We start from the raw sequence: 12,331 nt of genomic DNA, 5'->3' as shown, positions 1-12,331 counted from the left end.
AAGTCCAGCGGCTGCTTCGGGAGGGTATCATTGAAGGCAGCAACAGCCCTTGGAGAGCCCAAGTGGTAGTAGTTAAAACTGGAGCGAAACACAGAATGGTCGTGGACTACAGTCAGACCATCAATTGGTACACGCAGCTCGACATGTACCCCCTCCCACGCATATCTGATATGGTCAATCAGATTGCACAGTACCGGGTCTTCTCAACGATAGACCTCAAACCTGCCTACCACCAGCTCCCCATCCGTAAGGCAGACCGCCCATACACTGCCTTCCAGGCAGACGGTCGACTCTATCACTTCCTCAGGGTTCTCTTTGGCATCACCAATGGGGTCTCGGTCTTCCAAAGGGAGATGGACCGAATGGTCGACCGGTACCGACTGTGGGCCACCTTCCCGTACCTGGACAATGTCACCATCTGCGGCCATAATCAGCAGGATCACGATGCCAACCTTGCTAAATTTCTCCACACCGCCACTCTCCTAAACAAGGAGAAGTGCGTGTTCAGCACAACCCGCTTAGCCATCCTCGGCTATGTGGTCCAGAACAGAGTTCTGGGGCACGATCCCGACCGCATGCGCCCCTTCATGGAGCTCCCCCCTCCCCCACTGCCCCAAGGCCCTCAAACGCTGCCTGGGGTTCTTTTCATACTCCGCCCAGTGGATCCCAAACTATGCGGACAAGGCCCGCCCACTCATACAGTCCACCCATTTTCCCCTGACGGCCGAGGCTCAACAGGCCTTCGCCCGCATCAGAGCCGATATCGCCAAGGCCGGGATGCACGCAGTAGACGAGACGCTGCCCTTTCAAGTGGAAAGCGACACATCAGACGTCGCCTTGCCGCCACCCTCAACCAGGCAGGCAGACCCGTGGCATTCTTTTCCCGCACCTTTCATGCCTCAGAAATTCGGCACTCATCAGTCGAAAAAGAGGCCCAAGCCATCGTTGAAGCTGTGCAGCATTGGAGGCATTACCTGGCCGGCAGGAGATTCACTCTCCTCACTGACCAACAGTCGGTAGCCTTCATGTTTAACAACACGCAGCGGGGCAAGATCAAGAATGATAAGATCTTGAGGTGGAGGGTCGATCTCTCCATCTACAATTACGAGATTTTGTATCGCCCCGGCAAACTCACCGAGCCCCCAGACGCCCTATCCCGAGGTACATGTGCCAGCGCACAAGTAGACCGACTCCGGGCCCAACACGACAGCCTTTGTCACCCGGTTGTACCATTTTATAAAGGCCCGCAATCTGCCCTACTCCGTCGAGGAAGCACGGACAATCATCAGGGAGTGCCAGGTCTGTGCCGAGGACAAGCCGCACTTCTACCGGCCGGACCGCGTGCGCCTGATGAAGGCCTCCCGTCCCTTTGAACGCCTCAGCGTGGATTTCAAAGGGCCCCTCCCCTCCAACGAACATAACACGTATTTTCTCAGTGTGGTCGATGAGTACTCCAGATTCCCCTTCTCCATCCCATGCCCCGACATGACGTCTGCCACCGTCATCAAAGCCCTAAACACAATCTTCGCTCTGTTCGGTTTCCCCGCCTGTATCCACAGCGACAGGGGATCCTCATTCATGAGTGATGAGCTGTGTCGGTTCCTGCTCAGCAGGGGTATCGCCTCCAGCAGGACGACCAGCTATAATCCCCGGGGAAACGGACAGGTAGAGAGGGAGAACGGGGCGGTATGGAGGACCGTCCAACTGGCCCTACGGTCCAGGAACCTCCCAGCCTCCCGCTGGCAGGAGGTCCTCCCTGATGCACTACACTCCATTCGGTCACTACTGTGCACCGCGACTAATAACACACCCCATGAACGTCTCTTTGCCTTCCCCAGGAAGTCCACATCCGGGGTGTTGCTCCCGACTTGGCTCGCAGTTCCAGGACCCATCCTTCTCCGTAGGCACGTCCGACTCCACAAGGCGAACCCGTTGGTGGAGAGGGTGCAATTGCTCCATGCAAGCCCCCAGTATGCCTACGTACCCCGACGGCCGCCAAGATACTGTCTCCCTCAGGGATCTGGTATCCGCAGGTTCCCCCACACACACACCCCTGCCCCGGCGCTCCCAGCAGCAACCCCCCCAGGACCATCCGTCCTCTCCCTGCCCACGCCCGAGGATGAAGAGGATTTCGGCACGCTCCCGGAGTCACTGAAGACCAGACCAGCATCAGCATTGCCGCCACCACCGCGTCGTTCCCCGCGGCACATCAAGGCCCCGGACCGGTTAATTCTCCAACTGGTCCACTGGACTTCAAAAGACATTTTTTTTATCCTCACAAACATTGTATATGTAAAATTCAGTTGTATATAATTCTCCACCACCCCAGCCGGTCTCAATTTTAATAGGGGGTGAATGTGGTAAACCACTGTTGCACCTATATTAGGTGATGTATGGTAGGACCTTTACTACAGGTACGACGGTAGTCCCTGCCTGCTGGCTCCGCCCAGTAGGCGGAGTATAAATATGTGTGTCCTCCGTGCAGCAGCCATTTCGCCAGATGCTGTGGGAGGCCACACATCTTAGAGCAATAAAGCCTCAGTTGTATTCAACTCCCGTCTCTGTGCAATTGATCGTGCATCAGGCTGGTGATGATTGGAAAGGGTTAGGAATGCCGTCCTTTAGCATCCCCACCCCAGACTTAATTTTGGCGGGAGTGAGATTGGCTGCCAAGACGCCAGCCGCCTGCCCAAAGAAATGCCCCCCCCCACCACAAAACGCAGTTCCATTGTGCCCTGTCGGACCCGCTGTGTGTTGAGTGAGTGGTTTAACCGCACACATACTTTCTCTTCACTCACTGACAGTGAGTCCTGTTGTGTTTAATCCACCGACTCGGTCTTTTTCCTGTTCATTCTATGTAGCCATGTCAAAGTTATCATTTCAATCCCATAAATTAACTCCCATTACTGCGGCTCTGTGGTTTCATTGAGCATGACACTTTAATCTGCAGTTGTCTCAGTCCATCACACTCCAGGTAATCACTGCATTTAAAGCCATTTGCTTTGTTTCAATTGGTAATGGGAGCAGTGTTCGGGAAATAACAGAAGCAGAAAACATTCAAGGCGGAGAATTTAAGAAATCACATCATATATTCGATTGGATTTGTTTATTGTTAACGTGTACCGAGGTACACTGAAACGTATTTTTCTGCGAGCAGCTCATTAAGTACATGGGAGGAAAAGGGAATAAAAGAAAATACATAATAGGGCAACACAAGGTATACAATGTAAATACATAACACCGGTATCAGGTGAAGCACACAGGGGTGTAGTGTTAATGAGATCAGTCCATAAGAGCGTTGTTTAGGAGTCTGGTAACAGCGGGGAAGAAGCTGTTTTTGAGTCTGTTTGTGCGTGTTCTTAGACTCCTGTATCTCCTGCCCGATGGAAGAAGTTGGAAGAGTGAGTAAGCTGGGTGGGAGGGATCCTTGATTATGCTGCCCGCTTTCCCCAGGCAGCGAGAGATGTAAATGGAGTCAATGGATGGGAGGCAGGTTTGTGTGATGGACTGGGCTGTGTTCACGACTCTCTGAAGTTTCTTGCGGTCCTGGGCCGAGCAGTTGCCATACCAGGCTGTGATGCAGCCCGATAGGATGCTTTCTATGGTGTATCTGTAAAAGTTGGTAAGAGTCAATGTGCCATGCCGAATTTCCTTAGTTTCCTGAGGAAGTATAGGCGCTGTTGTGCTTTCTTGATGGTAGCGTCGACGTGGGTGGACCAGGACAGATTTTTGGAGATGTGTACCCCTAGAAATTTGAAACTGCTAACCATCTCCACCTCGGCCCCGTTGATGCTGACGGGGGTGTGTACAGTACTTTGCTTTCTGAAGTCAATGACCAACTCTTTAGTTTTGCTGGCATTGTGGGATAGTGTGTTGTCGCTGCACCACTCCACTAGGTTCTCTATCTCCCTCCTGTACCCTATATTAGTGCCCAGAATTGCACTCGACACCGAGTGACTTATACGTTTAACATAACCTCTTTGCTTCTACTCGATATCCCTCTGTTAGTGAAACCAAGGATCCTATCAACAGCCCTTTCAACTTGTTCTTCAAAGATACCTAACCCCCCTCCCAGCGCCTCTGTTCAGCTCCATCTCGAAAGTTGTATCATTAAGTTTATATATTGCCTCGTTCTTTCGCCTGAAATACATCAATCACACTCCTCTGTGTTAAATGTAATTTACATGTTTCTGTCCATTTAACCTGATTTTCTGTGACCTGCTGCAGTCCCTAACTGCCCCCCCCCCCCCCCCCCACACACACACACATTGTTTACTTGCTGTATCTCTCTTCGATTCTAACTCAATTGCAAAGATAAGTTCAACCCTGAACCGTGAAAACAGGCACTTTGATACATTTCAGAATCTTCTTCTTGTCAAGGGGTGAGGGGCACTCACGATGCAGACTTTTTGGTACAACCACAGTTCTGTTCGGGAGGGAGTTCTGTGGTGATATGCATCACTGTAAATACACAAGGGGTTAATGTAAATACACTACAACTAAGTAAACACTAGAGGGAGCACTGGAGATGTCATGACTTACAGACACACAGCTAATGAACACATATATAAAAGGACAGGGCACACATGCTCTGTCTCTTTCCACAGACAACACTTAGAGAGAAGGACAGGGGCAGATCAGAAGCATCACACCCACCACGTGGCTTAGAGCAGACTGGTTAGTTAGACTGAGTTACTATAGCAAGATTAGCAGGAGAGTCGAACTCATAGAGAACTGTGCTAATGGTTCAATAAATCACATTGAACTTACTTCAAAGTCTGGAGTATCTTTTGGTCAAAGCTGCATTGAGTTGCAGCCTGTGTTATCCCAGAGTACATAACACATCAAGTTCCAAGATTTCAACCCTGCAACAGTGAAGGAACACCCAATATATTTCCATGTCACGAATGTGAGTGACTTGGAGGAGAGGCTCCATGGTGGTGAGGTTCCCATCTATCAGCTCCCCTTGTCCTTCTAGATGGTATGAGCGGTGCTGTGTTACGACATCCTGGGCTAGTATGCAATCAATTGCAACCCCACAGACCCTGGAGTCGCAACACAAGTGAATTAACCAGTAATTCTTCTGAAATCACATGCGATTGGCTTTTGGCTGTCCAATAATCACAGTCGGCAGGTTTCCATGTTTCAACACTATTACAGTTTATTTATAAACAAAACAAATACAGTATGTGCAGTAAAACAACTAATTAATGGCGAGCGAATACCTGACTCCCCCTTTAATTGCCCCATCCTCTACTCCAACACATAGGACAGACAAATATGGGGGGTGCTGGGGGGGGGGGGGGGGGGGGGGGAGACGGAAGTAATAAGGATGAAGGTCTAAAGTTTAAGGTCTTCACTTCTGATGATGAGTCCTTTTCAGCAGGCTTTCCTCCCAACACGCTGGTTCAAAGCCTCTGGCTCTGGCTTAGGGGCTGGTTTAGCACAGGGCTAAATCGCTGGCTTTGATAGCCGGCCAGCAGCACGGTTCAATTCCCGTACCAGCCTCCCCGAACAGGTGCCGGAATGTGGTGACTAGGAGCTTTTCACAGTAGCTTCATTTGAAGGCCTACTTGTGACAGTAAGCGATTTTCATTCATTACAGCTGCCGATGGTCTTCTTGGCCGTGTAATTCATTCAGTACGATACTCACGGGCAGCAAACTTTCCACTGGAGAGACACTTCAGCTTTTATTAAACTGGGCCTTGAACCTAAAGGTTCACAATCAGGCCTGTTTCTTTTCTGAGATACTTTGTCTCACATCAAACCCTGTTTCCAGCCCGTGATCTGACTTTACCTCTCTGCAATCCTAAAAGAATCATGTCCAGACTTGCGAGAGAGAGAGAGGTGAGCTCTGAGACTGGAGTTCCAGAGATCTTTTAGAGAGAGAGCTGGAACGCCTCCATACAGGCTTCAGAATCAAGCCTTGTGACACTGAGAAATATGTCAGTGGGATCAGAACCATTCACGACTAGTTACCGGGCAGAGCACCGGCTTTCTGGGCCAATTCGTTGGCCAACGGCCATGTCAGTCAAACCGAGTCTCAGCCCGTCTCTTGTCATTGGTCAATCTCCAGTTCAAACCAGCACAGGCGTCCGCTCGAATTAAAGGCACAGGTCCATTAATCTTCCGTGGATCAAAATTGTAACGGCAAAAAGAAAAGAAAGGTGAAATTGGGGATTAAACAGGAAGGACCCCCACAGCTGTCTAAGGCGCCCTGGTCAATTGTTGCAGTGCATCTTGTAGATGTGTAATAAGTCCACAGAGGCTGATGTCCCGTCACCAGAATTCCTTTTATTTACCAACCCAACAGCTGACCAACCATGACCATTCAGTCTGTTGTCTCCACTGGGAGTGCAGAGGATCTGACACTCCCTGGTATATACACAGAAATGGGTTCCCTGATTGGGATTGGGCCACTAATAAGGGAACTCGTATTCTAATTGGCCAATCTCAAAGGCCTGGCCTAAGTCATTACAAGATGGTACACAAGGCTGCCACTGGTGGTGGAGGGAGTGGAGGTTGGAATCTATCCATCAACATAATGTAACACTTCACTTCATATCTGGAGCCGGTCCAGGGACACACTTATCGATCTGTCTGGAGGACATGGCAATGTGGTCAGTTTGTGTCGGATATGAGAATGTCATCAGTAATTGACAGACATAGAGGTGTGATTATTTATTCTGAGTTTCATATCAGCTGCAAAATTTGCAATGATGCTGTGTATACCCCGCTCTACGTCATAATCATAGAATTTACAGTACAGAAGGAGGCCATTTGGCCCATCGAGTCTGCACTGGCTCTTGGAAAGAGTACCCTACCCAAGGTCAACACCTCCACCCTATCCCCATAACCCAGTAACCCCACCCAACACTAAGGGCAATTTTGAACACTAAGGGCAATTTAGCATGGCCAATCCACCTAACTTGCACATCTTTGGACTGTGGGAGGAAACCGGAGCACCCGGAGGAAACCCACGCACACACGGGGAGGATGTGCAGACTCCGCATAGATAGTGACCCAAGCCAGGAATCGAACCTGGGACCCTGGAGCTGTGAAGCGATTGTGCTATCCACAATGCTACCGTGCACAGGGACCATTGATCCTGTTTCCAACCCTGGGGAACATCACTCCAATCAACCTATCACCACTGATTCTCTGCTTTCTGCCCCTCAACCAATTTTGAATCTACGCTGACACCATGTCTTCAAACTGCGAGAGTGTCATTTAGAGTCACTCAGCGAGAAATGGATGAGAGATTAAATTTAATTTTTGAAACCAGATTGGAAGAAAAACCCTTCACCCAAACAATTTGATAGCTGTTTGGAGTCCAATTAATTTGGTAACCTGGCGGCCGATTGACAACTACAATGATACTGAGTGAGTGAGTACAATCGGGGACACAAAGAACAAAGAACAAAGAAAAGTCCAGCACAGGAACAGGTCCTTCGGCCCTCCAAGCCTGCGCCGACCATGCTGCCCGTCTAAACTAAAATCTTCTACACTTCCTGGGTCCATATCCCTCTATTCCCATCCTATTCATGTATTTGTCAAGATGCCCCTTAAATGTCACTATCGTCCCTGCTTCCACCACCTCCTCCGGCAGCGAGTTCCAGGCACCCACTACCCTCTGTGTAAAAAACGTGCCTCGTACATCTCCTCTAAACCTTGCCCCTCGCACCTTAAACCTATGCCCCCTAGTAATTGACCCCTCTACCCTGGGGAAAAGCCTCTGACTATCCACTCTGTCTATGCCCCTCATAATTTTGTAGACCTCTATCAGGTCGCCCCTCAACCTCCGTCGTTCCAGTGAGAACAAACCAAGTTTATTCAACCGCTGCTCATAGCTAATGCCCTCCATACCAGGGAACATCCTGGTAAATCTCTTCTGCACCCTCTCTAAAGCCTCAACATCCTTCTGATAGTGTGGCGACCAGAATTGAACACTATACTCCAAGTGTGGCCTAACTAAGGTTCTATACAGCTGCAACATGACTTGCCAAGTTTTATAATTAATGCCCCGGCCAATGAAGGCAAGCATGCCGTATGCTTTCTTGACTACCTTCTCCACCTGTGTTGCCCCTTTCAGTGACCTGTGGACCTGTACACCTAGATCTCTCTGACTGTTTACTCTTGAGGGTTCTACCAATCACTGTATATTCCCTACCTGTATTAGACCTTCCAAAATGCATTACCTCACATTTGTCCGTATTAACTCCATCTGCCATCTCTCCGCCCAAGTCTCCAAACAATCTAAATCCTGCTGTATCCTCTGACAGTCCTCATCGCTATCCTCAATTCCACCAACCTTTGTGTCATCTGCAAACTTACTAATCAGACCAGTTACATTTTCCTCCAAATCATTTATATATACTACGAACAGCAAAGGTCCCAGCACTGATCCCTGTGGAACACCACTAGTCACAGCCCTCCAATCAGAAAAGCAACCTTCCATTGCTACTCTCTGCCTTCTATGACCTAGCCACCTTCTGTATCCACCTTGCCAGCTCACCCCTGATCCCATGTGACTTCACCTTTTGTACCAGTCTACCATGAGGGACCTTGTCAAAGGCCTTACTGAAGTCCATATAGACAACATCCACTGCCCTACCTGCATCAACCATCTTTGTGACCTCTTCGAAAAACTCTATCAAGTTAGTGAGACACGACCTCCCCTTCACAAAACCGTGCTGCCTCTCGCTAATACGTCCATTTGCTTCCAAATGGGAGTAGATCCTTTCTCAAAGAATTCTCTCCCGTAATTTCCCTACCACTGACGTAAGGCTCACCGGCCTGTAGTTCCCTGGATTATCCTTGCTACCCTTCTTAAACAAAGGAACAACATTGGCTATTCTCCAGTCCTCCGGAACATCACCTGAAGACAGTGAGGATCCGAAGATGTCTATCAAGGCCTTAGCAATTTCCTCTCTAGCCTCCTTCAGTATTCTGGGGTAGATCCCATCGGGCCCTGGGGACTTGTCTACCTTAATATTTTTCAAGACTCCCAACACCTCGTCTTTTTGGATCTCAATGTGACCCAGGCTATCTACACAATTCCTTCATCTCTAACAGCTTCCTACTGTTGCACTGTGCTCGTGTGGATGTGTGTGAGCTGCACTGAAGATTATACTTCCCTGACACCTTGGCACTGAAACACTGCAGGCCATGCGTCTCAATGCAAGTGAAGCCAACATTGACCTCGGGCACAATCTCCATCTTTTATAATAATAATCTTTATTATTGTCACAAGTGGCTTACATTAACACTGCAATGAAGTTACTGTGAAAAGCCCCTAGTCGCCACATTCTGGCGCCTGTTCGGGTACACAGAGGGAGAATTCAGAATGTTCAATTCACCCAACAGCACGTCTTTCGGGACTTGTGGGAGGGAACCGGAGCACCCGGCGGAAACCCACACAGACACTGGGAGAACGTGCAGACTCCGCACAGACAGTGACCCAAGCGGGAATCGAACCCGGGTCCCTGGAGCTGTGAAGCAACTGTGCTAACCATTGTGCTGAGTGTCAGTGGGTCAGGTTTCCGTCTTTACGTAATCCAGGAATTGGCCTCGGTCATTAGCGCCAAGCCCCAAAGGAAAGACAGTGACGGAGTAGTCATGTCGCTGGATTAGTAATCCAGTACTCTGGGGATGTGGGTTCAAGTCCCACCACAGCAGATGGTGAAATGTGAATTCAATTTAAAAACAAATCTGGAATTAAAAGTCCAATGATGATCAAGAAACCATTGCCGATTGTCGTAAAAAACCCAATGTCCTTCAGGGAAGGAAATCTACCCTCCTTACCTGGCCTGGCCTACATGTGACTCTGAACTGCCACTCAGTTCAAGGGCAATTAGGGATGGGCAACAAATGCTGGCCTTGCCAATGAAAGAAGAAAGGGAAAAAAGAATACCACATAATGTGGGGTGGGGGCGGATAGGAACAGAAGGAGACCATTCAGCCCTTTGAACCTGTTCTGCTGTTCACTGAGAATATGGCTGATCTGTAACTCCGTCCATATCCATTTATGCTCCCGTCTAGCTCAAATCAATCCATCTCCGAATTAATTGCCCGAGCTACTGCAGGTTTGCACACAGCTCAGAATCAGGCCATTCGGCCCAACCACTCCATGCTGGTGTTTAGGCTCCACTCGGACCTCCTCCCATCTTTTCTCATCTAAATTTACCATCAGAACCCCCTATTCCCATCTCCCTCGTACGTTTGTCTAGCTTCCCCTTATCTAGACTGCCGTCTTCACGCACCCCCTGGGAAGGGGGGGGGGGGGGGTGTCCTACCACCCTTTGCATGAAAAAGTGTTCCTGAATGTCTAACTGTCCGGCTTTTTCAGACTGGCTCCCTTTGTCCTGGACTCTACCCGCTGGTGGGAATTATCCCTCTCCATCTGCCCTCTTAATTACTTTCAAAATCCTAAAACAAACCACAACCACATCACCCCTTGACCATCTGTTTACTGGGACGGAGAAGCCTAGCTGAAACCATTCTTGGAATCTAACCCTCGCCGTCTCGTTACACCGTGCCAATTTTACGTGATGTTTGCCAATTTTACATGGTGTGTTGCCGGCTCTGTGGTACAATGTCCAGCAGCTGGTGTACACCGAGTGCACCTGAGGTCCAACCAGGGCTTTGTAGCCTCTTCCCCTTGGTATTCTCAAAATTACATTTCTACAGCTCCTTTCACAAACTCGGGATGCACTTTCTGAAGTGTGGTCACTGTTATAATACAGGAATTGCTCAGCCAGTTTGCAGGCAGCAAGGTCCCAGAAGCAGAATCCCAATGGTGAAGAAAGGCCATTCAGCCCATCGAGTCTGTACCGGTCCTCCGATAGAGCACCCTACGTCTGCCCATACTCTCGCCCTATCCCGGTAATCCCACCTAACCTTTTTGGACACTAAGGGGCAATTTAGCATGGCCAATCCATCTAACCTGCACATCTTTGGACTGTGGGAGGAAACTGGAGCACCCGGAGGAAACCCACGGAGACACGGGGAGAACCTGCAGACTCCGCACAGACAGTCACCCGAGGTCGGAATTGAAACCGGGACCCTGGAGCTGGGAGGCAGCAGTGCTAACCACTGTGCCACAGTGCTGCCCTAGACTTGGGAGCATAAGGCATAATAACAGATACCTGCAGATGACAACAAGCTGGAACAGATTGTGAAATATGAGGAGGGTAGTCATGGATTTCCACAGGACGTAGGATGAAATGGGCCTCACGGTAGCATGGTGGTTAGCATCAATGCTTCACAGCTCCAGGGTCCCAGGTTCGATTCCCGGCTGGGTCACTGTCTGTGTGGAGTCTGCACGTCCTCCCCGTGTGTGCGTGGGTTTCCTCCGGGTGCTCTGGTTTCCTCTCACAGTCCACAGTCCAAAGATGTGCGGGTTAGGTGGATTGGCCATGCTAAATTGCCCGTAGTGTAAGGTTAATGGGGGGATTGTTGGGTTACGGGTATACGGGTTACGTGGGTTTAAGTGGGGTGATCATTGTTCGGCACAACATCGAGGGCCGAAGGGCCTGTTCTGTGCTGTACTGTTCTATGTTCTATGTTCTAAGTGGCAGATAAAAAGTAGTGCAGAGAAATGTAGTTATTAATTTTGGTTGGAAGAATGAAGAGAATTGATATGAAATAAAGGCTAAAATCTCAATGGGGGGTATATTAACAGTGGGGCCTGGGTGTACACATCATTGAAGGTGGCAGGACAGATAGAAATGGTAAAAACAAAATGAATATTTACACTTTAGACATAAAGGGAGCGCAGGGCTCTCACAGTCGATGTTGTGAGCACACACCTCATGTCACTTGTCCGTGCTTTACGAGTGAAACACTTTGGTCACACTGGATTGGATTTGTTTATTGTCACGTGTACCGAGGTACAGTGAAAAGTATTGCTCTGCATGCAGCTCAACAGATCATTGCGTACAAGAAAAGAAAATAAGAGGACAGATATAAAATACTCAATGTAAATACATAGTGAGAGGCATCGGGTGAAGCAATACATGAGTGTAGTGCGACTCAGTAGGGAAGATGTGTGAAGAGATCAATTCAGTCCATAAGAGGGTAGTTTAGGAGTCTGGTAACAGCGGGGAAGAAGCCGTTTGTGAATCTGTTTGCGCGTGTTCTCAGACTTTTATATCTCCTGCCCGATGGAAGGTGTTGGAAGAGTGAGTAAGCCTCAACATGGACAGAAACCAGCGGAATGTGGCAATGTTGCTTGTGGGCAACAATCAACAAAATGTCCCACGGGCTGCACTCAGAACCCGGAGGGTGGCCTGTGGCTCACGCGCCATGGGTTACCCATAGCTGCTGTTGT

The 12,331-nt window shown here is 49.3% G+C and overlaps 1 protein-coding gene across 4 annotated transcripts in view; it reads left to right on the top strand.

Moving 5' to 3' along the window:
* The window catches only part of phf24 (PHD finger protein 24), an 82,554-nt gene that overhangs the window by 47,727 nt on the left and 22,496 nt on the right, over positions 1-12,331 (top strand). The window lies entirely within an intron of this gene.

Source organism: Scyliorhinus canicula, chromosome 8 (genome assembly GCF_902713615.1).
Source record: "Scyliorhinus canicula chromosome 8, sScyCan1.1, whole genome shotgun sequence".
NCBI lineage: Eukaryota > Metazoa > Chordata > Chondrichthyes > Carcharhiniformes > Scyliorhinidae > Scyliorhinus > Scyliorhinus canicula.
Note: the sequence above shows the minus strand (reverse complement) of the source record. Positions and strands in the feature narration are given on the sequence as shown.